The 23,698-nt window shown below is 33.4% G+C and overlaps 1 protein-coding gene across 2 annotated transcripts in view; it reads left to right on the top strand.

Annotated features, from left to right (window-relative positions):
* Positions 1-23,698, top strand: part of FAM189A1 (family with sequence similarity 189 member A1) — a 551,389-nt gene that overhangs the window by 162,191 nt on the left and 365,500 nt on the right. The gene's annotated exons all lie outside the window — the stretch shown is intronic.

The raw sequence follows: 23,698 nt of genomic DNA, 5'->3' as shown, positions 1-23,698 counted from the left end.
CATACAGACTGTCATTGCTTGTGTTCATTATCCTGTTTAAGCTTATGTATCTTTGCATTGCCTTTTATTTATTTCCATTCTTTCTGAGATTGTGATGTTCCATGATTCATAGTACCAATGACCTATGAAAGAATTTATGACTCATTGCAGCAAATGAAGATTAGATTAGAACAAAGAACAGGTGAAGGGAGATTGATGCAATCACAAGAATGTTTTTTAAAAACATGCAAGTGTTTATTTACTAATGACAAAATTTTAAATGTAGTGCTTATTACAGAGGGGTAGAGAATGCAATACATACTTTAGACCTACAAGCCCAAGAAAACAAATCTTTTTTAAATCCTTGAAATGAATAACAGACCTAAAACTGATCACTCAACTTTTAGTATGGAGAGGTCCAAAGCAAAAACAGCATAAAGCTTATAGGTATTTGCTTTGAGCATATTAAATTCAGTGTTTAGAGTATGTTATAAATCTCTTCTGGAAGCAGGCAGGAAGTTCTGGAGTGAATAGAAGTCAAGATATTCGGTAAACATAGTAAAATAGCTGGAGCCAATGTAGTAAACATTGTAGTAAAATGACTTTTACTGACCTCTTACAATTTTCAAGTATTTTAAAAAATTGTTTCTCAAGGTATCAGTATAGTCAGCAGTTCAGTCTAGGCAAGGAGAAACAATGTGATTTTTAGGATTGTCAAATATGAAGGATTTTAGATAATACTTCATAGTAAGGCATCTCCAGGTTTTCTTAATGAAGATTTGCTCTTAATTTTCCTGGAATTTATATGATCACCTAATCAGGGTCCCTGTGTGAAAAAGCTACACCTTGCTAGAAAAGAGTACTCTACTCTCCTTCCTGACAATCCTCTTGAGTCAAGTGTGGCAGCAGAGACTATTTTGGCTATCAACCACTTAAGTCTTTATAATATACCAAGAGACTGGAATATGCTTGAAATGGTTGAAGATCCTGTATAATACTGACTGAAGAAGGGAAATTTAAATAATGATTACAATGTGGTATAACTATAGGTTCAGTAGTTTGCTAGTATTTTAATTAGATAAATATGAATGGAAGATTTTTACAGTTAACTATATTTACTTAAAATATTTGGTATTTCATTTGTGGATGATTGATTTTTTAAGAATTCATCTAAAAATAAAGAAAATTTATATTAGAGCTGAAGTTCTGGATATGTGAATATAAAATTTTTTAAAAGTTATGTAAGTTACTCATTCATTGGTTTAGGAGGAGAAAGTGAGAATCTTTATAGCTTCAACATTTCAAGTCTTTTCAGCAAGAGATTTAGTTACTTCAAGAAGTTCTAGGTTTGGGGTAATTCCAGCAACATGGTATTATTTTTATGAGTCCCTAGGTTGTTTTTATAAATTAAAAGGGAAGTACTAGGGTTGTGGTGCACACCTTTTATGCCTGCTGCTGGAAAATGGACTCTTGAACAAGAAGCCCTGAGCTACAGTGAGTTAGGCTAGTCAGTTGTCTGCACAAAGTTTGTCATCAGTGTGCTGAGTGGATGGCCACCGGGTTCTTCTAAGGGAGGGAGTTAGTCTTTTTGGAAATCAGAGAAGGTTAGAGCTCCTCTGTTAATCAGTAATGGGACTGAGGCCTATTCATTTCCAGCCTGAACAAAAAAAGGAAGACTAAAGCTCATTTTTTTTTTGAAAAAGAGAATTTATCAAATCCTTTTACCCACTTTATTGTCTACATTTGATGGCAAATTCCTTTCCATCTGAGTGATTTCATGATAAAGTGTTCAACCTAGTAATGAAAAAATAAAAGTGATGAACAAAACAGATATCCAAAAGAGATTTGGTGAAGGATATAGTTTACAACTAAGTGAAATCTCAGAAGAACTGGAAATGGGGGAGTGCTTCAAATCTTTAAATCTTCATTAAATCAATTCCACTGAAGGTGAGGGAAGACTAAGAAAGGTCGAAAGGGAGAACAGCTACAAAGATGACTTCTCAGTATTTGTTCAGGAAAGGTCTTATACTATTGATGTACCACTAATTCTCTTCGTTTAGGGATTACAGAGAAATGATTGCTAAGGAAACAAGTGTTTTCTATTATCACAATTTTGAGATAGATTTTTATAATTGATGGAAGAAGGTGACTTGTACTTATAGCTAACTTGGGGTTTTTGTCATAAAATAGGTTCGTATGGCCTTCCTTACTTGATTCTTGAAAATTTCCCTTGAGATTAAGAAAATTTCTACATTGGTGCTCATGAGCTCATAAATATCTGCATAAAAAAGCAAAGGAAAAAACTAACAAAGTTTATTCATGACTTGAATTGCTGATTTAACTTAGCCTAAGTGAATCTTAATATTCTAAAAACTTGCTATAGCTATAATAAATATGATAAAATTCATTCAAGGTTAATTGAGCACTTCATTTATCAGAGAATATTGGAGTTACCAATGCATATGTAAAGGTATATGTTTTTACCAAGCAGTGGCAATTTTTACCATTCACAAAAAAGAATGGCATTTGCAGTTAAAAGTATATTAACTAAATAAAAAAACATCCTCATATGTTCTAGGAAAGGTCATAATTACAAACCTGACATTATGAAATGAATCATTATCATCAGTTGTTGTTCAACACTGCTATTCATCCATGCATATATTTGGAGGAAACCAATCAATGACAATTAATGCCAAATTTATAGAACTAAAATATTGATAATTTAATGTTTATGTATTAATCTGTATAAGTCTTTATATATATATATATATATATATATATATATATATATATTAAATGACCCATGTTTTGCAATTAAAATAGCTTATTACAACTAGGACCCATCATGTGCTAACAAAGGAATGACATATCATATTATTTTTCATGGTTTTTATAACTATCAGAATATTCTGTTCACAATGAAAGTAAATGAAAATCATCTATGATTCCATTACTTCAGATCTGCTAATCAGTGGTCTTATTTTCATTCCATTAATCTAAAGAATAGAAAATAAGAAGGTTTAGATCTCATGTGAAAAGAAAATAGATTGGTCTCTTTGGTTTACTTCCTAATCCTTGCCTTTATGTCGATTGTTATTTTATATTTTTTGTTTTATTAGGTGTGTAAAATTCACTTCAATTTCAGATCCCATTTATATGATAGTATTTCTTTCCTCCTGTCTTCTCCTATGTTGCTTTGTATAGTTTGTGCTTAGAGATACCAATGATGATAATTAGAATTTAGGACCAAAATGAATTAAAACCAAAATCTTTAACACAATTTAGGAGATATGCTTATTTTGGCTTTGTTAGAAAAATGTTTGAGAACAGCTTTGGGCTATAAGTTGCATAATCATAATGTGAATAGAAAGCTATAAACATAGTCCATTAGCAAAGAAAACAGCTTTATATGGTTTCCAGGTCCAACTCACTTTAAAAAGTATGAAATTCATATTCACACAAAAGATAAATTTAGGATAATTTTTCGTAGAAAAAAGAACTCCTTGTAGGAAATGATCTGCAGTAAAAAAAAATAAATAAATAACAGACTATCCTAAACTTTTAGAGAAATGAGTAATTCTGGAGAACTAAAGACCTTACGCCTTCTAATCACTCAAAATTTTTAAAAAATCATTCTGAATATCAGAGTTATTTAAATGTATGACCCTCTTCTTTTTAAAATCTTCTCCTTCTTGCCACTGTACTCTCTGAAACCATAGATCTTGTCCTCTGTCCTGTTTTTAAACTGAAATGTAATGACCTAGGGAGATTTCATCCTTTTAGTGCTGGAGATGTGTGGTATCCTGATTAGTGAGTGCATGGATAACTATGTTTGGCAGGACCCAACCATGGTTTTGACATCTATACTAGCTACCTCCTGGTCATTTGCCCTGTTGCCATAGGTATGCCCTTTCTCCTTCTGCTCCACTTTCCAGCTCTGGAACCGTAATTAAATCAATAAGATCATTACTGCTACAAAGAAATGTAATCAGTTCCCTTCTGGCTCTCTATAACTTACCCACCCAAAATACTTGTCTATGGCCATCATTACTCCATATGTATTGTTTTTATTCTATTAGAATGTAAACCCCATAAGGGGAGGTGCTCACTTGGTTTTGTATTTGAACTTCTAAGCTAATAAGTAATATATCGTTTTTTCTCTTTTATCATTTTGTTCAATAGTTTCTTAAACCCATGTGGAGCATAATTTAAATTTCTATTAATGCTTTAGGGCCATTTATTACTAACAAATTATTTTACTGTGTTATATCAACATCTTCAGGGCTTATTAAAATGTGGGCCTTTTTATTTCTATTGAAAATGGCTTCAAATTATTGTATCCAGATGAGAATAAGTAGGCACTGTGTGATGGTCAAAGTAAGGATGATTAATAATAATGAAAATAATTGTAATAGCTAGCATTTATGTAGTTTAAAGTTTATAAGTACTTTACAAATAGTAGGGCATTTTATCCTCAAAAGAATCCTGAGAAGTAAGTACTGTTATACTCTCAATTTTACAGATGAGGGTCACATAGCTAATAAGTATATGAGCCTGGATTTGAACTCTGGTCTTCCTAATTTGGGGCAGCTAGTGGATAAAGTGCTATACTGGGAATCAGGAAGACTCATTTTCATGAGTTCAAATCTGGCCTAAGGTACTTACTAGTTGCGTCCCTAGAGCTATATGTTTTGGCTCCAGAAGGTTTTTTTGGGGGGCTTATTTCTTTGTTCTCAGTTTTATTCTTAATAGATGAGGTTGATGGATAAATGAGGTGTTAAAATCTGTCATCAAATTAGTTAAGGGGTAATTTGACAGTCTTTATTTTTAGATTGTAAGTTTCAGTTTAATGATTCAGTTTACAAAGAATTTAAGATACTTGTAAGTACCTCTGTAGGAAAAATAAAAATATGTTATATTCAGTTTTTGTTTATTATTGAGTAGGAGTGATAAAATATATACATATACTTATGATACAAATTGAGTACTATACAATTAATGCAGCCTTCAAAAATGTGTAGGAGTTTAATAGAGACATATCTTTAATATACATACAGTAAACTATTCTTACATAGAGAAATCAAATTTAAGGCATTTCTCTATGAGGAAGGATCATTCTAAGAAAGTACTTTTGAGTTATGCTTCAGAGAGCTACAAATTGAAATCATTTTTAAGTAGGGAATAAGGATGTCCTTTTATGAAAAACATAGTGTTTTTAGTAATTCAATTTTCCATAACTTGAATTTCGAAAATAACTCCAGACTGTTTTCATTTAGGCTAATTTTAATAGGTGGGGAGAAGGGGGTAGTTTTTTTTTTTAATTTAATAGCCTTTTATTTACAGGATATATACATGGGTAACTTTACAGCATTAACAATTGCCAAACCTCTTGTTCCAATTTTTCACCTCTTACCCCCCCCCCCACCCCCTCCCCTAGATGGCAGGATGACCAGTAGATGTTAAATATATTAAAATATAAATTAGATACACAATAAGTATACCTGACCAAAATGTTATTTTGCTGTAGAAAAAGAATCAGACTCTGAAATATTGTACAATTAGCTTGTGAAGGAAATCAAAAATGCAGGTGTGCATAAATATAGGGATTGGGAATTCAATGTAATGGTTTTTAGTCATCTCCCAGAGTTCTTTTTCTGGGTATAGCTAGTTCAGTTCATTACTGCTCCATTAGAAATGATTTGGTTGATCTCGTTGCTGAGGATGGCCTGATCCATCAGAACTGGTCATCATCTAGTATTGTTGTTGAAGTATATAATGATCTCCTGGTCCTGCTCATTTCACTCAGCATCAGTTCGTGTAAGTCTCTCCAGGCCTTTCTGAAATCATCCTGTTGGTCATTTCTTACAGAACAGTAATATTCCATAATTTTCATATACCACAATTTATTCAGCCATTCTCCAACTGATGGACATCCATTCAGTTTCCAGTTTCTAGCCACTACAAAAAGGGCTGCCACAAACATTCGTGCACATACAGGTCCCTTTCCCTTCTTTATAATCTCTTTGGGATATAATCCCAGTAGTAACACTGCTGGATCAAAGGGTATGCACAGTTTGATAACTTTTTGAGCATAGTTCCAAACTACTCTCCAAAATGGTTGGATTCGTTCACAACTCCACCAACAATGCATCAATGTCCCAGTTTTCCCGCATCCCCTCCAACAATCATCATTATTGTTTCCTGTCATCTTAGCCAATCTGACAGGTGTGTAGTGGTATCTTAGAGTTGTCTTAATTTGCATTTCTCTGATTAATAATGACTTGGAGCATCTTTTCATATGACTAGAAATAGTTTCAATTTCTTCATCTGAGAATTGTCTGTTCATATCCTTTGACCATTTTTCAATTGGAGAATGGCTTGATTTTTTATAAATTAGAGTTAATTCTCTATATATTTTGGAAATGAGGCCTTTATCAGAACCTTTGACTGTAAAAATATTTTCCCAGTTTATTGCTTCCCTTCTAATCTTGTCTGCATTAGTTTTGTTTGTACAAAAACTTTTCAGTTTGGTATAATCGAAATTTTCTATTTTGTGATCAGTAATGATCTCTAGTTCTGCTTTGGTCATAAAGACCTTGAAGGGGGTAGTTTTAAAGCTAACTGAGGCGTACATTGTTATCATTAATTTTCAGTTATTCAGAAATAGATTATATAGTTTGTCACCTAGGGAATGAGGACAGGAAGATCATGTATAACTGAATTCATTACATTTGATCATGTATTAATGATCCTTGATATGATAAAAATGATCAATGAAAATGGAAACAAATCATAAGCTAAAAGGTTTTTTTTTTTGATAGGAAGTTTTTATATTAAGTTTACTTCTTTGCATTAAACTTTTGATCATTATTCCTAGTTCTGCTTTCTCTCTTTCAAAAGACAAATCTTCAAAGACTTGAAGATTGATATTATATGTCTTCTCTTCTCCAAGTTAAATATCTCCAGTTCTTCTACCACAACCTCATATCACTTAGATTTAAGGCCTTTCAAAACCCCAGCTGTCTTTATCTGGATGTGTTGTACTACTGATCATTATCTTTTAAAAATTCTGACATCCAAAGTTAAAGGCAATACACCACTTGGAGTCTAACCAGGACAGAGTATTAATAAATAAAATAAATCCTTATTTTTAGAAGGTATGCTTCTCTAGGACTAATGGCAGCCCAAGATAGCATTGGATTTTTTTTTATAGCTTTTTATTTACAAGATAGATGCATGGATAATTTTACAGCATTGACAATTGCAAAACCTTTTGTTCCAACTTTTCCCCTCCTTCCTCCAACCCCTTCCCCAGATGGCAGGTTGACCAATACATGTTAAGTATGTTAATGTGTCCAAACAGTTATTTTGCTGTAGAAAAAGAATCAGACTTTGAAATAGTGTACAATTAGCCTGTGAAGGAAATAAAAAATGCAGGTGGACAAAAATAGAGGGATTGGAAATTCTATGTAGTGGTTCATAGTCATCTCCCAGAGTTCTTTTGCGGGGTGTAGTTGGTTCAATTCATTACTGCTCTATTGGAACTGATTTGGTTCATCTCATTGTTGAAGAGGGCCACGTCCATCAGAATTGATCATCATATAGTATTGTTGTTGAAGTATATAATGACCTCCTGGTCCTGCTTATTTCACTCATAAGCTAAAAGTTTAAATCATTTATTTGTACCTTTTTGTAAGCATATATCTAAAGGACAGAGCTATAGGATTTTTTCAAAGCACAGTGAATACTGGATTATGTGTTATTTATATTTACTTAATTTGGTAGCCAAGTTGTTGAGATGTACTTTCAGAATTTTCACAAATTAGTCTTTTGTTATAATAATGCAACTTAGGGACCAAAAGACTTGAGCAAGAGTAGAATGTTTACATTTGGGGGAAGAGTTAAGGTACTCAAATATGACTGTTCATGTGATTTCTTCAACATCACGTAGAGATTTTAAGTAGAGCTTTATTAGAGGCACAATCCACTGAATTTATTTTTTCATTATTGGACATTAACTGTCACAGAGATGAAATATTTTGCATTTTTCACATTGTTGAGCAATAAATTTGTAAAATGACATTTAGAGGGAAAATATTATACAGTCTTATTTTCAGGAAAAATTCTCCTCTCACCCTAGTTCTGGAAAAAAAAAGTTCTTTTATGGATTCTATAGTGTGGTGAGTTATATTGTACATATTGTAAAACCATAAATTGGATAAGAAACATATTTTTGTATAAACATTTCATATAATGGAAATATTGTGCTTCTAGGATTTGTCTTCTAGGTTTACAGTCGTTTTAGGATACAAGAATAAATCAAGTACCAATGTGACACAAGCATCTTCTTGAACTTGAAAGGAACAAAGTATAAATATATGGATAGAAAGAAGGGCATATATATAATAATTGTTATTTTATTTCAATGCATCTTTGGTAGCTATAAAGATTTTCAAGTGACTGGACTCTCCTGTTCACATGAAGCATCAGGGGATTTAACATTTTTATACTCCTCTTTCCATGGCAATTAATAGATTAGTTTTAAACTAATATTGAGTAAATGAGAGACCAAACTTTGGTTAAACAAAACATTATGTTAGTTAAGCAAAACAAATTCTTAGTGACAATTAATCAATCTGTCACTTTTCTCTAATGTATAATAATATCTATTATAGATCCTTCGCTATGTGTAAATAGATAATTTCATCATTAATTCTCTAGAATCATGAGTGATTATGTATGGATCATAATTCTTATAGTGTTTGTTTTTGTTTAGATAGTTATATGTCTTAGTGGATAGAGTGCTGTAAAAGAGTTAAGAAGATTTGAGTTCAAATGTGACCTCAGATACTAGACTTGTAACCCTGGACAAGTTTCTGTTTGTCTCAGTTTTCTCAATTTTCAAATGGGGAAAATAACATTACTTTGTCCATAGTGAGTGCTGTATATGAATTCATTCCCTTTGTACAGTATTGTTACTGTGTAAATTGCTCTTCTAGTTTTACTCATTTCTTTTTTCATGAAGACATAAAAGTTTTCAAAATTGCTCAATTTAATGATAATAATGTTATGAGATGCATTTTGCTAGACATTTAGAATATTAATGGGAATTTGCTCCAGGGCAGGGATTTGGTTCATTGGAGAAATTTTACCAAGTTGTTATATTAAAAGGGACAGCTAATGAGTTCAGAAGTGGCCTTAGACACTTAGTAGCTGTGTGATCCTGGGCAAGTCTCAATTCACCCTGTTGCCTCTACTTTTTCATCAATGAAATGAAGAAGGAAATGGCAAACCACTCCAGTATCTTTGCCAAGAAAACATCAGATAAGGCTACAAACAGTTGGATACAACTCAAATGACTGAACAGCAGATATTTAAGAATTTCTCATAAACCATTATATTCTGGAAGGAAGAGTCAGGTGCTGAGAAGCAGTTGAAAGTTTGTCTACATGTGCAGTCAGTGACAGGATCAGGAAGAGGAGGTGAGCAATTTCATTGTCTTGCCGAGTTACTCAGCAAATGCCGAGGCTAGTGGGACCCAAGTTCTCTCAAGTCCTAGGGATCAGAACGGGACACCTGGTCCTAGTTCTGGTCCAGCATGAAAACCCTGTCAATGCAGACAATCAGTGAAAAGAAATAATGTAAGAAATAGTATAGAGGTTGATTATCATTAGATCCAAGATTATGTGGAAGGAAATAAAATGTAAGAAGATTAGCAAGATTGAAAAGGACAAGGATTTAAAAGGCTTTCATTGTCAAAAAGAGGTTTTTATGTTTGGTTATGGAGGTGATAGGGAGAGACTGGAGTTTATTGAATGGGAGTGTTTATATGAGGCATGGGTCAAATCCATGCTGAGAAAGATTTTTTTTGACAGCTGAGTGGAGGATGGAGTGGAGAGAGAATGACATGTGATACAGGTTGACCCATTAGAAGGTGTTGAAATAGTCTGAATATAAAATGCTGAGGGCTTGCACTAGTGTGTTGGCAATATCAAAGGGGATAAGAGGGAGTGTATGAAAGGTGTTGTTAAGATAGAATTGATGAGACTTAGCAAGAGATCAGAGTAGGGCATGTGAGAGTAAATATAGAATGACATCTATGTGGAAGACCGGGGATTGGAAGGAAGGATGTTGGTGCCCTCGGTAGTAAATGGGAAGTTAGAAATACCCATAAGGAACACATCAGCCCAGGGGATGTGCTTGATGGGGTATGGGTGCCTCTGATGGGATAGTACCTCTTAGAATTCTTGGGATAGGTTGCTTTCCTTGTGTCTGTTCCTTCTTGGTTATGCCATCCCCATTCAGCGCTTTATTTCTCTGGTCCATAATATTTATAGTAATTTCTGGGCATTGTAGCTTGGTGTTGCACCATCGGTACCAGATGCTAACTGGTGGCTATATGGTCTCAGTTGAGTGTGGCTCCTTGCTCCCAGCCTCTGGACACATGTCTTCAGTGCCACCTTCTTGCCTTTTCAGCTCCAGTGTGCTAGAAAATAGTGGCTAGCCTTCTCTCTTATAGAGGGCAAGCTGATGGCTCTTTTGTCATAGTTACCATGCCAGATAACAAAAGTCAGTCAGAGAGCCTGTTAGGCTAAGAATAAATTTTCTTATTTCCCTACACCTTTTTTAAGTCCTCTCTGGCTTATCATGAAAGAGAATTTGAGCTAGAACAAATGGTAACCTAAGGAATCAGTGTTTTCTACCTTAGTTAGACCATATTCTCCTGCTTATTATGCATTGCCATCAACTACAAAACACCATTGTTTTGGTATTGTAATTTTGTCAGAGAAAGACCTTAGTCTCCTCATGGGTATATTATTTTTCTAGTTCTACATTCTTCTCTTTTAGTTCATATAAATTCATTGATGCTTCTTTGAATTCCTCATGTTTGTTTTTTATAGCATAATAGGAGACTTTCTTGAGGTTTAATTAGTGGGTAACTCTGGTTCTGTAGTTGTTGTTTGTGATTTGTTCTTGAAGAGTTCCAGTGATATGAGGGTAATGTCTTGATTTGTACATGCAAAATTGTTGAAGACCTAGAGGAAATATATTGCCTAGATTTCCTATGGAGGATTTATGGGAAGATCCAACTTATATAAGAGAAGGAACTGGGATGTACCATTGGAGTAGTATCCACATCAATGAGATTATAGATCTGTTCCAGAAATGACAAAAGGAGCTAGAATTAAATTTTTCTTTAAGTCTAATTTCTAGGCACATATTCATTGTGTTGATGTATGTGAGCATTTAAAATAATAATGCACTTTGCACTATGCCTGGGACATAGTAGGCGCTTAATAAATGTTTACTTCCTATTGAAATATTTATATGAACTGAATTTGGTTTCAAAACCAAATGTTGGATACTAGTTCTTTATTGTAATTTGTATGTCATTTGAATATTATCTAAACCTTATTTGACAACAATTTGACTAAGTCTTTTTTTTTGGTTTTTGTTTTTTAAATAAGGTGGCTTTTCAGCTTACCATCATTGCAGAGACAGAACTGTAGTCATAAAATCTGTCAGATCTTTATGCTTAAAAGAATGTAAATGGTATTTAAGCAACTATTCTTGTTTTCAGTAAAACAAATGAAAGATGGACATTTATTGTGAATTCTGCAATTATAGATATGCTTCTGTGAGCATATCTGTAGTTGTTCAGACATCTGGCTCTCTCCCCTTCAGTTTGATTTTTTAAAAAAGTGCTTCAAGGAAAACATAGACATACCTCAAATATTGTTTTGTATGCCTTTACAAAAATTAATATATAACATCAATGTGGCAATTATATTTTAATTAGAAACATGCAAATTTGATTATTTGAGAATTCAGTTGGTCCAGAAAGTCTATTAGGGAAGAACTCATGAGGCAACAATCATTGCATAGCCAAAGGGCCTTTAATTTCCCAGGTATAAGATGTTTTTAATGATGTTGTGCAGACTGGTGTTTTTTTCTATAATCATTCTATTTCTTCTCCCTTACCCCGAATCATTTCCTTTTCATATAGGACTATTATACTGATAAAGCAGTATAATTTTGTTTCTGCTTTACTTAGATTTTACTAAAACTAACAGTTGCTATTGTTTTTTCAACAATTTAGAGGCAGAGGCTGGAATGAGCTGTGGTTGGTTGGATTTGGAGCTGCTTCAATGTATAGACACAAAAGGGTAGTTATTAATAATTTGATGTCAATTTGGAATGAGCTTTTTAGTGTAGGACCTAAAGGATGTCTGCATAACATTTTTGTTGATGACTTAGAAAAATTGTGATATATCAAATTTGTTGGTAACATAGAGGTTATAAGATAACTGACAAATCAAGTGACAGTCAAGATCCAAAAGTATCTAATACTTTTGCTAATAACATAAAATTCATTTTTCTTATTTTATTGATATTTGTTGTTTTGATATAACATTAATTTTCAGATACATACCTCAATTTCTCTTACTGGCTATCTATTCTATAGTATCTCTACTAATCTGTTAAAATGTTGATAGATTTTTTAGTTTTGAGAAAAGAGTGGTAAAATTTATAATTTTTAAAAAATGTATAACTGCATATAGTGAACCAAAACAAGGAGCTGATTTTATTGAAAGTTATCTATGTGAACTAATAAATAAAACTAAGAGTTGGTTTTATGAAAAAACCAATAAAATTGATAAACCTTTGGTAAATCTGATTAGAAAAAGGAGAGAGGAAAATCAAATTAGTAGTCTTAAAAATGAAAAGGGAGAACTTTCCACCAATGAAGAGGAAATTAAAGAAATAATAAGGGGTTACTTTGCCCAACTTTACGCCAATAAATTTGATAACCTAAACGAAATGGATGACTACCTCCAAAAATATAGGCTTCCCAGATTATCAGAGGAGGAAGTAAATTGCTTAAATAGTCCCATTTCAGAAAAAGAAATAGAACAAGCTATTAATCAACTCCCTAAAAAAAATCCCCAGGACCAGATGGATTTACATGTGAATTCTACCAAACATTCAAAGAACAATTAGTCCCAATGATTTATAAACTATTTGAAAACGTAGGGAATGAAGGAGTCCTACCAAATTCCTTTTATGACACAGACATGGTACTGATACCTAAACCAGATAGGCTGAAAACAGAGAAAGAAAACTATAGACTAATCTCCCTAATGAATATTAATGCTAAAATCTTAAATAAAATATTAGCAAAAAGACTACAGAAAATCATCCCCAGGATAATTCACCATGATCAAGTAGGATTTATACCAGGAATGCAGGGCTGGTTCAATATTAGGAAAACTATCAGCATAATTGGCCATATTAATAACCAAATTAACAAAAACCATATGATCATCTCAATAGATGCAGAAAAAGCATTTGATAAAATCCAACATCCATTCCTATTAAAAACACTTGAGAGTACAGGAATAAATGGACTTTTCCTTAAAATAATCAGTAGCATCTATTTAAAACCAGCAGTAAGCATCATATGTAATGGGGACAAACTGCAACCATTCCCAATAAGATCAGGAGTGAAACAAGGTTGCCCACTATCACCGTTACTATTTAATATTGTATTAGAAATGCTAGCTTTGGCAATAAGAACTGAGAAAGATATTAAAGGAATAAGTAGGCAATGAGGAAACCAAATTATCACTCTTTGCTGATGATATGATGGTATACTTAGAGAACCCCAGAGATTCTACTAAAAAGTTATTAGAAATAATCCACAATTTTAGCAAAGTTGCTGGTTATAAAATAAACTCACATAAGTCATCAGCATTCTTATATATCACTAACAAAATCCAACAGTCAGAGTTACAAAGAGAAATCCCATTTAAAGTAACTACTGATAGTATAAAATATTTAGGAATCTATCTGCCAAGGGAAAATCAGAAACTTTATGAGCAAAACTACAAAACACTTTCCACACAAATTAAGTCTGATCTAACTAACTGGAAAAACATTAAATGCTCTTGGATTGGGCAAGCAAATATAATAAAGATGACAATACTACCTAAATTAATCTATTTATTTAGCGCTATACCAGTCAGACTTCTGAAAAACTATTTTGATGACCTAGAAAAAATAACAACAAAATTCATATGGAAAAATAAAAGGTCAAGAATTTCAAGGGAATTAATGAAAAAAAAAATCAAATGAAGGTGGCCGAGCTGTACCAGATCTAAAATTATATTATAAGGCAGCGGTTACTAAAACTATCTGGTATTGGCTAAGAAATAGACTAGTTGATCAATGGAATAGGTTAGGTTCAAAGGATAAACAGCCAATAACTTTAATTATCTAGTGTTTGACAAACCCAAAGACCCCAGTTTTGGGATAAGAATGCATTATTTGACAAAAATTGCTGGGAAAATTGGAAACTAGTATGGCAGAAACTAGGCATTGACTCACACTTAACACCGTACACCAAGATAAGGTCAAAATGGGTTCATGATCTAGGCATAAAGAATGAGATCATAAATAAATTGGAAGAGCATAGGATAGTTTACCTCTCAGACCTGTGGAAGAGGAAGGAATTTATGACCAAAGAAGAACTAGAGATCACTATTGACTCCAAAAATGAAAATTTTGATTATATCAAATTGAAACATTTTTGTACAAACAAAACTAATGCAGGCAAGATTAGAAGGGAAACAATAAACTGGGAAAACATTTTTACAGTCAAAGGTTCTGATAAAGGACTCATTTCCAAAATATATAGAGAATTGACTCTAATTTATAAGAAATCAAGCCATTCTCCAATTGATAAATGGTTAAAGGATATGAACAGACAATTTTCAGATGATGAAATTAAAACTATTACTACTCATATGAAAGAGTGTTCCAAATCACTATTGATCAGAGAAATGCAAATTAAGACAACTCTGAGATACCACTACACACCTGTCAGATTGGCTAGAATGACAGGGAACGATAACACGGAATGTTGGAGGGGATGTGGGAAAACAGGGACACTGATACATTGTTGGTGGAATTGTGAATACATCCAGCCATTCTGGAGAGCAATTTGGAACTATGCCCAAAAGTTATCAAACTGTGCATACCCTTTGATCCAGCAGTGTCTCTACTGGGCTTATACCCCAAAGAGATACTAAAAAAGGGAAAGGAACCTGTATGTGCCAAAATGTTTGTGGCAGCCCTCTTTGTAGTGGCCAGAAGCTGGAAAATGAATGGATGCCCATCAATTGGAGAATGGTTGAGTAAATTGTGGTATATGAATGTTATGGAATATTATTGTTCTGTAAGAAATGACCAGCAGGACGAATACAGAGAGGATTGGCGAGACTTACATTAACTGATGCTGAGGGAAATGAGCAGAACCAGGAAATCATTATATACCTCAACAATGATACTGTATGAGGATGTATTCTGAAGGAAGCGGATTTCTTCAACAAAGACAAGATCTAACTTAGTTTCAATTGATCAATGATGGACAGAAGCAGCTACAACCAAAGAAAGAACACTGGGAAATGAATGTAAACTGTTTGCATTTTGTTTTTCTTCCCAGGTTATTTCTACCTTCTGAATCCAATTCTTCCTGTGCAACAAGAGAACTGTTCAGTTCTGCACACATATATTGTATCTAGCATATACTGCAACATATTTAACATATATAGGACTGCTTGCCATCTAGGAGAAGGGGTGGAGGGAGAGAGGGGAAAAATAGGAACAGAAGTAAGTGCAAGGGATAATGTTGTAAAAAATTGCCCAGGCATGGGTTCTGTCAATAAAAAGTTATTATAATAAAAAAAAAAAAAAATAAATAAAAATAAAAACTCTTGTGGTAGAGTTCTTATATTATTTAAAATTTTCTTTTGAAACTCCTCCTTAAGGCATTCATCCTAAAATTCTAGTTGATCTTATGCTTAAATGTGCTTTTGTTTGAAGATTTGCTTGTTCATATTGTGTTTATGCTTGTTCATTTTGTTTTCTTCTTAATTGTGCCTTGGGCATTTCTAACTCCATAATATTTGTTTATAGTGTGAATTTTAAAAAATGCATTCCCTTATCTTTAATTTCCACTTTCTCTTAGGGCTGTGTAGGACAGTGTTCCTCACTCAAATTAAAATCAGAGACTCTTAAGGTAAAAAGCAAAAAAATAAAATAAAATAAACGATTTGTTACGATTTCCTGAGAAAGGACAACTCTCAGCAGAAAAGGTATCAGTAGAGGAGTGCAAAGCACAAATTGCTAAACATAAGATTTAATAGAGCCTAAACACAGAAACCCCCCCATCCCCCAACACACACACACCTTTTCTTCCATTGTCTGGGAGAGTACAGGCCTATACTCTAAAAATGGAAATCTATCCCAGAAACAAAAGGATACTACTAAATTACAAACTCTTTACCTATCAAGTATTTAAATGCTAATTAAAAGGTGGTGGTAGGAAACAGGAGGGAAACAATAATCCAAGACAATGGAACAGCTTTTTATCTATATCTCAATTTTTTATTGCCAAGACTCAAGTCACAATTAGGGCACAGTTCAAGATAACATTCCCATGAGAGATTTTCACTCAGTTTATCCCATTCAGGGTCAGGCTCTATATATTTGCATAGGGAATATTGAATCTTTTTTGGTCCTGATCTGTATTTCTTAGGGCGCTATTATTGTTTTCTCTGGATATTCAGTCCTGTATCTTTTAAAGATCTCAGCAAGAGCTCATTCTAGACACCTGTAAATTTTAAATGAACTTTAAGCATTCTGATCAACAGTAGAGTGTGATTGTTGCTTCATTTGATTCCTGTTTTCTTCAGCTTGTGTCATCTAGCTGGAGGATTTTGTGTGTTCAGAGAGACAGAACTGTAGGTTCATCCTTGATCCTAACTCCTTGTTACAGGTTTCTACTATGAATTACTTACTGTGATTTTTTTCCTTGAATTTCCCGATTGACAGATCTACTCAATTTGTTGTTGGAGGAACCAAGGAAAAGGGCTTGGCCATATTTCTTTTTATTTTCTGGTCTCATTAAAATATTCTAAAATTCTTCTGGAGAAGTCAGATCAGGAAGAATGGGAAGCTCATAGGAAAGAAAGTCTGAAGACACAAAGAGAAATTTATGATGAGAAGGAAAAAAGAGGTAGTCAGCTTCTTCACAGATAATTACAGCCAATGACAGATCTCCTTAGAATTTAGAATAGCTTCACTTGACTATTCCATCTATTTTCTTTTTTTAAAATTAAAGCTTTTTATTTACAAAGCATATGCATAGGTAATTTTTCCAACATTGACCCTTGCAAAACCTTTTGTCCAAATTTTCTTTTCCTTTCTCCCATGCCCTCCTTTAGCTGACAGGTAGTTCAATACATGTTAAATTTGTTGAAATACTTGTTTAATCCAATATATGTATACATATTTATACAGTTATTTTGCTACACAAGAAAAATCAGATCAAGAAAAAAGAAAAAATAATATTCCATAGCATTCATATACCATAAATTATTCAGCCATTCTCCAATTGATGGGCATCCACTCATTTTCCAGTTTCTTGCCACTATAAAGAGGGCTGCCACAAACATTTTGGCACATGTGGGTCCCTTTCCCTTCTTTAAGATCTCCTTGGGATATAAACCCAGTAGTAATACTGCTGGCTCAAAGGGTATGCATAGTTTGATAACTTTTGGAGCATAGTTCCAGATTGCTCTCCAGAATGGTTGGATCCGTTCCGAGTTCCACCAACAGTGTATCAGTGTCCCAGTTTTCCCACATCTCCTCCAATATTTGTCATTATCTTTTCCTGTCATCTTAGCCAATCTGACAGGTGTGTAGTGGTATCTCAGAGTTGTCTTAATTTGCATTTCTCTGATAAATAGTGATTCGGAACACTTTTTCATATGGCTAGAAATGGTTTCAATTTCTTTATCTGAAAATTGTCTGTTCATATCCTTTGGCCATTTATCAATTGGAGAATGGCTTGAACTGTTATAAATTTGAGTCAATTTTTTTTCAAATAGTGAATTCTTATCCCAAAAGATAGGGCTTTTTGGTTAGTCAAATATTAGATTGTTATAGTCACTGGCTATTTTGTTCTGTGAGCCTAACCTATTCCACTGATCAATTTATCTATTTCTTAGCCAGTAGCAAATGATTTTGATGACCACTGCTTTATAATATAGTTTTAGATCTGGTACAATTAGGTCACTTTCATTTGCTTTTCTTTTCTGTAGAGGGCAGAACTTTGGAGAAGTATACTTGAAACAAGTATACTTGAAACAAGGTATTAAAACTCACTGGAATTGAGATGATTGTTCTCTAGTTCATATATATACTTAGTACTTAACATGGTGATGTAATGATTCTCTAGTTCACACATACTCAGTAACCTGTAATGATAAAATTGTAATAGGATATTTCAACTGGGGACAAATTCATTCTCAAGGGGAGTCTGGTTGAAACTGGCAGACTGTCAGACTGCTGGAGGAGACTGGGTCAGACTGAGACTAGGTCAAACTATGATAGACACAGACTGTGTAAGAGACAGTAAAGACTTTGGACTCTATTCTTGTCCATTCTGGTGGTGTTTGTCCTGCTGAGACCAAGGCCCTTCTGGAGGACCTCCAGAAATCTAGCCTGGACATTACAGTTTTCTTTAATTCCTTTGAAATTCTTGACCTTTTGTTTTTACAGATAAATTTTGTTGTTACTTTTTTCTAGGTCAGTAAAATACTTTCTTGGGAGTTTGTTATAGCACTAAATAAAGAGATTAATTAGGGAGTATTGTCATCTTTATTATATTTGCTTGACCTATCCAAGAGCACTTGATATTTTTCCAATTGCTTAGATCTAATTTTATTTGTGTAGAAAGTGTTTTGTAGTGTTGCTTGTATAGTTCCTGACTTTCCTTTGGAAGATAAATTCCCAAATATTTTATTCTATCAACAGTTACTTTAAGTTGAATTTCTCTTTGTTTCTTTTGCTGTTGGATTTTGTTAGTGGTGTATAAGAATGCTGATGATTTATGTGAATTTATTTTATATCTTGCAACTTTGCTAAAGTTGTGGATTATTTCTAATAACTTTTTCATAGAATCTCTGGGGTTCTCTAAGTATATCATCATATTGCCTGCAAAAAAGTGATAATTTGGGTTCTTCATTACCTACTCTAATTCCTTTAATCTCTTTTTCTTCTTTTTTTGCCAAAGCTAGCATTTCTAAGACAATATTGAATAGTAATGGTGATAGTGGACAACCTTGTTTTACACTTGATCTTACTGGGAATGGTTCCAAATTATCCACATTACATATGATGCTTGCTGATGGTTTTAAATAGATGCTACTGACTGTTTTAAGGAAAAGTCCATTTATTCCAATACTCTCTAGTGTTTTTAATAGGATGGGTGTTGGATTTTATCAAATGCTTTTTCTGCATCTATGAGATAATCATATGTTTTTTGTTCATTTGGTTATTGATATAGTCAATTATGCTAATAGTTTTCCTAATATTGAACCAGCCCTACATTCCTGGTAAAAATCCTCCCTGGTCATGGTGTATTATCTGGGGATGATTTTTTCTGTATCAATATTCATTAGGGAGATTGGTGTATAACTTTATTTCTCTGTTTTCATCCTACCTGATTTAGGTATCAGTACCATGTCTGTGTCATAAATGGAATTTGGTAGGAGTCCTTCATTCCCTATTTTTTCAAATAGTTTATGTAGTACTGGAGTTAATTGTTCTTTAAATTTTTGGAAGAATTCACATGTAAATCCATCTGGTCCTGGGGATTTTTTCTTAGGGAGTTAATTGATAGCTTGTTCTATTTCTTTTTCTAAAATGGCACAATTTAAGTAATTTTTTTCCTCTTCTGTTAATCTGGGCAATCTATATTTTTGCAGGTATTCCTCCATTTCACTTAGGTTGTCAAATTTATTGGCATAAATTTGAGCAAAGTAACACCTAACAATTGCTTTAATTTCCTCTTCATTGGTGGATAGTTCTCCCTTTTCATTTTTGAGACTAACAATTTAATTTTCCTCTTTCCTTTTTTCTAATCAAATTAACTAGAAGTTTATCTATTTTTTAATAAAACCAACTCTTATCAATTCAATAGTTTTTTTTTTAGTTTAAATTTTATTGATCTCTCCTTTTATTTTTAGAATTTCAAGTTTGGTATGTGATTCAGGGTTTTTAATTTGTTCTTTTCTAGCTTTTGTAGTTGCAAGTCCAATTTATTGATCTTCTCTTTTTCTATTTTATGCAAGTAAGCATCTAGAGATATAAAATTTCCCCTTGTTATACTGCTTTGGCTACATCCCACACAAATTTTGGTATGTTGTCTCATTATTGTCAATTTCTTGGATGAAATTATTGTGTCTGTGATTTGCTATTTTACCCATTCATTCTTTAGGATGAGATTCTTTAGTTTCCAATTTCTTTTTGATCTATTTTCCACTGGCCTTTTATTGAATGTAATTTTTATTGCATTGTGATCTGAAAAAAATGCGCTTACTAGTTCTGTCTTTCTGCATTTAATTTTGAGGTCTTTATGTCCTAATACCTAGTTAATTTTTATATAGGTTTCATGAATTGTCAAGAAGAAAGTGTACTCCTTTCTGTCTCCATTCAATTTTCTCAAAGATCTATCATATCTAATGTTTCTAGTATTCTATTTACCTCTTTAACTTCTTTCTTATTTATTTTGTGGTTTGATTTATCTAGTTCTGAGAGAGCAAGGTTGACATCTCCCACTATTATAGGTTTTTTTTGTCTATTTCTTCTTGCAACTCTTATCTTTTTTAGGAATTTAGATGCTATACCACTTGGTGCATATATGTTTAATATTGATATTTCTTCATTATCTGTGGTCCCTTTTAACATGATATTATTTCCTTCCTTATCTCTTTTAATTAGATCAATTTTTGCTTTTGATTGATCTGAGATCAGGATGGTTACCCTTGCTTTTTTTTTTAATTTCACATGAAGCATAATAGATTTTGCTTCAGCTGTTTACTTTTACTCTTTTTGTATTGTTCTGCCTTAAATGTGTTTCTTTTAAAAAACATATTATAGGATTCTGGCTTTTAATCCCATCTGCTATCCCCTTATGCTTTATGGAAGAGTTCACCGCATTCACATTTACAGTTAAATCTACTAATTCTGTATTTCCTGCCATCTTATTAACCCCAAATTATACCTTTCTCTTTTCTTTTCCCCTTTCCCTCCTCCCCAGTGTTTTACTTATGACACTACTTGCCTCAAGCAATCCTCCCCCTTTAGAGACCCTCCCCCTTTCTTATACCTTTCCCCTACTATTTCTCTTTTCCCTTCTATTTAGCCTACTCCTTCCCTTTTTCCTTTTCCCCTCCCACTTTTTTTATAAGGTGAGGGATGTTTCAGTGAAACCAAATATATCTAATATTCTTCCTTTGAGCCAAATCTGATGAGAGTAAGATTCACACAATATTCATCAACCTCCCTCATTTCCCTCAATTATAATAGGTTTTCTTTGCCTCCTCCTGCGATGTAATTTCCCTCATTTTACCTCCACATTCCACTTTTTTTTCTGTTACAGTCCTCTTTCCACCTCTAGTTTCTTTTTTATATTATCACAGTAAAATGAGATTATACATGTACTCTCTATGTATACCCAAAACAGAAATATAGTTTTCAAGAGTTTTTTTTTTCTTTTTACCTTTTATGCTTCTTTTGAGTTTTATATTTGGATGTCACATTTTTTTTAGCTGTGGTCTTTTCATCAAAAATAGATGGAATTCACCAGTTTCATTGAATGTCCATCTTCTTCCCTGAAAAAAAAATGCTTAGTTTAGCAGGGTAATTTATTCTTGGCTGCATTCCAAGTTCCTTCACCTTTTGGAATATCAGATTCCAAGCCCTTGGATTCTTTAAAGTGGAAACTGCTAGGTCTTGAGTAATCCTTATTATAGTTCTTGGGGATTTGGATTGTTTTATTCTGGCTGTTTGTAATATTTTTCCTTTGTCCCACAGTTCTGAAATTTAGCCACAATATTCCCTGGGGTTTTAATTTTGGGATCTCTTTCAGAAGGGATTTGATGAATTCATTCAATGGTCATTTTTCCATCTGATTGTATAATATCCGTGCAGTTCTCTTTGATGATTTCCTGAAAAATAGTCTATTGTCTCTTCTAGATCTATTTTTCAGGTCAGTTGTTTTCTCAATTGGGTATTTTACATTTTTTTCTATTTTTTCTTTCTTTTCTTTTCTTTTCTTTCTTTCTTTCTTTCTTTCTTTCTTTCTTTCTTTCTTTCTTTCTTTTTTTTTTGCTTAACCAATTTTTGTTGCCTTATTGAGTCATTCATTTCCATTTGTTCAATTATGAATTTTAGTGAATTATTTTCTTCATTTACTTTTTTTACTTCTGTTTGTTTTTGTGCAATTGAAATTTTTAAATGAGTTGTTTTGTTTTATGGAATTTTTTTCCCATTTCACAAATTCTGTTTTTTAGAGAGTTGTTTTCTTTTTCTGTTTCACAAATTCTGTTTTTAAGGAGTGATTTTCATTTTCTGTTTCAAAAATTCTGTTTTTCTGGGAGTTGCTTTCTTTTCCCATTTTATCAAGTCTATCTTTTAATGAGTTATATGCCTTTTCCAAATCCTCTTGCTGTTTTCGTTTTCTTTCCCCATTTTTTCTTCTAGCTCTCTTTCAGAATCCTTTTTAATTTCTTTTAGAAGAGACTTGTGTGATAGGGAACAGATTATATCACCTTTGGGGGCTTCATCTGGAGACAATCTGCCTTTAGCCTCCTCAGGGTTTTGGAATTTGTTCTTCTCTTTCACCATAAAAGCTGTCTATCTTCAGAGTCCTCTACTTCTTTACTCTTAAAAAAAAATAAGGTCTGTTTTTGAGGAGGGGAGGTTTTTCAAAGCTTCCTCTACAAGCAGTTGTGGCTGTGATGGGTCAGTGCTGACTCACTCCCTGTGCTAGGTGGGTGTGGCCAGGTCCCATGACATTCTGGCGTTTTGGTGTTCACTATTGATCCTTTGTGTTTGTGTTGGATGTTTTATAACTTCACTGTTGATCTTCTGGTTTGCACCCAGGGCAGAGTGGTCAACACTGCCGTAGATTCCTGTAGATTCCTACCTATATATTCTTTGCCAAGCAAAGTCAACCCCACCTTGGGACTCTGCACTGTCTGAGCTGGCTTTTGTGCTCAGCTGTTTGTGTTAGTCTGCCTCCCTCCCATTTCCGATTGAAACAGACCTTTAATGGTCTGTTTCCTCCCCATAGATTTTTTGCCATGGGGATTCTGCAGCACCCTGGAACTCTGTGCTGTTTGCTCTGGCATTTGTGCTCATCTGCTTGTACTGACTGCCTCCCTCCCATTTCCAGTTAAAACAGACCTTTTCTGGCGATCTTTGAAATTATCTTTTTCTGATAATTTGTTGTACTCCCAATATTTGTGGATTCTGCCCATCTAGAGCTATTTCAGAGGCTGGATTTGCTAATTAGTCTGAGTGTTGTAGGAAAAGGTCAGAAAGAAATGTGTGTCATCTCTGTCATTGACTCCACCCCTGGAAGTTTATTTCATCTACTGCCACTGCCAAACATTTTACAAAAACTAGTGCCTCTACTTCCTTCATGATTACCAATGAAAAATTAATTGCTGAACTATGACTTCATATTTGACCTTAGGGGCAGTAAGGAGAAATGAGATTGAGTCAGCAAAAGGGCTAAGTGATCGGACCTACATTATAATAAAACCAGTAACACCTGTGTTAATTGGAGTTATAGAAGGAC

Source organism: Sarcophilus harrisii, chromosome 2 (genome assembly GCF_902635505.1).
Source record: "Sarcophilus harrisii chromosome 2, mSarHar1.11, whole genome shotgun sequence".
Taxonomy (NCBI): domain Eukaryota; kingdom Metazoa; phylum Chordata; class Mammalia; order Dasyuromorphia; family Dasyuridae; genus Sarcophilus; species Sarcophilus harrisii.
This window is presented reverse-complemented; position numbering and strand designations above follow the sequence as displayed.